This window comes from Bactrocera latifrons, unplaced genomic scaffold, assembly GCF_001853355.1.
Source record: "Bactrocera latifrons isolate USDA-ARS-PBARC rearing strain unplaced genomic scaffold, ASM185335v1 scaffold_54, whole genome shotgun sequence".
Taxonomy (NCBI): Eukaryota; Metazoa; Arthropoda; class Insecta; order Diptera; family Tephritidae; genus Bactrocera; species Bactrocera latifrons.
The window spans coordinates 1330936-1333502 of NW_017537201.1; the positions used below are offsets into that span (position 1 = coordinate 1330936).

General features: G+C 36.7%; 1 protein-coding gene across 1 annotated transcript in view; it reads left to right on the top strand.

Moving 5' to 3' along the window:
• The first annotated feature begins 985 nt into the window (after positions 1-985).
• Positions 986-2567, top strand: part of LOC108974202 (longitudinals lacking protein, isoforms A/B/D/L) — a 230022-nt gene continuing 228440 nt past the window's right edge. The window contains exon 1 of the mRNA XM_018941906.1: positions 986-1017. The gene's annotated coding sequence lies outside the window, so the exon portion shown is untranslated. The remainder of the gene's footprint in view (positions 1018-2567) is intronic.

Below are 2567 nucleotides of genomic sequence, written 5' to 3' on the forward strand. Positions count from 1 at the left end.
AATTTTACGTGGCTATAAAAAATATTCGTAAGCTAACATGAAATTAAAATGAGTATTGCAAATAATTAGAGCAGTAATAATAATAATCGTAAGAATTGTGTAAACAGCAATTATCTAATGCATAGAGTTGTGCTTGAAACCTCTGAATAATAGTGCAAGAAATTCGTAGAAATTCACGAAAACGCGAAGCGCTTCGCTGGCAAACGTGCGAATATGCGAAATTCCTGTGCGACCCCATTGCGAAAAAAAGCCCATATTTTCCGTGCAAACGCGTTCGCGTCGTAGTTTCAACGCTGCCGTGTGAGCCGCTGGGCTGGCGTAATTGCTGGCGTCGTCACGTCGTTGCGCTCGCCTATGCGCGTCCGTGTGAATAGCGCAAATTGCTTGCGTATTACTGCCGTAACTACTATTTATTGTTGCTATTGTTGCTGTTGCTGTTCCTTTTTTTTTTTGAATGCAACTGTGGCTGCGACACCAACGCCTGCCCACCTCTGCCTCAACGTTTTTTTTTGTTTTTTTTTTGTTGATTGTGTCACCTACTGCCACCCGTGCCGCGCGCTCCTCTTGACGCTGCGTTCGCGTCACACAGTTCTCGTCGTTTGGATGCCTGCGTCTGCGGCGCATCGCCTGCTGCCGCGACACTGCCTCGCAAAACCAGTACTATGCCACTAGTTTGCTGCAGCGCGTATGCACTATTCCCACAAAACGATTCAAAGTGAACGCACGAAAAAAATTCAAGAAGCGCAAATTAAACAAGTGCAAAAAATTAGAATTTCGAAAGTAAAAGTTGTATGCATATGCGTGCGCGTGGCAAGCGTTCGACGTTGCTGATTGTTTGACTTTTTTGACTTGATCTCAGCGATTTGCGACACGCATCGTTGCACGAAATCGGCGTTTAGTCGTGTTTTTCGGTATATTTGAGCAGTTATCTTAGTTCCAGTATACGCACGATATTGTGTGTGTATGCGTGTTGCATCCGTGTGTTTGTTGGTGTTGCCTGCTGCATTTGCAACAAGGGTGAGTTGAGCTATGAACAAATGTTGTTTTTTTTTTATTTCGAGCGAAAAATCTATTTCCGTATTTGGCTGTAAGTTGAAATGATTTACTTTCGCTTTTATTTTTATTTCTATTTTTCTATGTATTTTTTATACACTTTTTTTACTAATTGATCATGCAATATCGTCATGATCAGGCGACAAAAGACACATATGATTCAAGCGCTAAAAAATAATTTATTTTTAATTGCTATTGTACCAATCACCAATTGATTTTTAGTCTCGTTAATCACTGCATTGGTTTCCAAGAGCTGTCGATCAGCGATGATTGCAGTCTTTACCCACAATTTAGAGCTATTGATCACCTCCACTACTTAGATAGCAAGTTTGATTGCAAATTTACAATGCGTTAGAGTTTCTAATGAAAATAGTTTGCAAAAACTACAAACCATACGGATTAGTCGCGATCGTTGAGCTTATAGCTTACTACTCTAAAAAATTAATAAAATTTGAATAAACTTTTGCTGATATTTTTTCGGTATTATCTATGAAGAAAATATATTTGTATTTAATTTTTGGAAAATTTATCAGTAAGCGATTATAATGGTAAACCATTACCATTTAATAATATAACATTAAATAAGCTTCCATTTAGAGACGTTGGTGTTGACTACATTCGATGTTCATTACCAGTTATAAGCAAAATTAGTTACTCATACGCCTCTTACACTCTTCACAATTAATGTTATTATTATGACCTGAACAGGGTATATTGTTTTCCACGCAGCATGTAATATCCACAAGGAAACGTAGAAAACCTTATAATATATGGTATACAAACGAGTATATATATATATATATTTTTTTTTTTATTATCAATGCCAAGTCGAGTTCATTAAGTCATGACCGTATGGATAAATATATGTTGCCTAGCCCCGTTTTTTAGATATCAATCTGAGATTTTACACACCCCTTTTTCTTTTAACTAAGCTGCTTATTGGTCGGAACCGCTGATATTGCACCAGTATAGCTTACAGCTGTCATACAAACTGCACGAGCAGAACTAAGCGGTTGTATGGGCAACTTTCTGATTTTACGAGATATCTTCATGAAATTTGGCACCGATTATTTGCCAAAGAGGCAAAACTTTTCATTAAAGAAATGGTTCAGATCGTGCAACTATAGCATATAACTGTAATACAAACTAAATTTTCATAAAACTGTCTTTGTATTGAAATTATTTTTTTTTTTGGCGATGTAGTATATAGCTGAAATACGATATGAGCGATCCAAGTCAAGTTCTTGTATGAAAAACTCTCTGATTTTAGCAGATATCCCAACAAAATTTCGCCTGAGCCAACCTTGCAATCTACGAAGAAATTGTTTACATCAGACCTCTATAGCATATAGATGTCAGATAAACAGACCGATGAAAGTAAAACTTTTGTATGGAAAATTTTTTATTTGTGAAAGGTATTGGAGCTTCGGTGCTACTATAGTGAAAGTTTACTCTTGTTCTTCAATTAATTTTCTTCGAAGAAGTTAAAAAATGAAAATTTGTCGAATATGAGA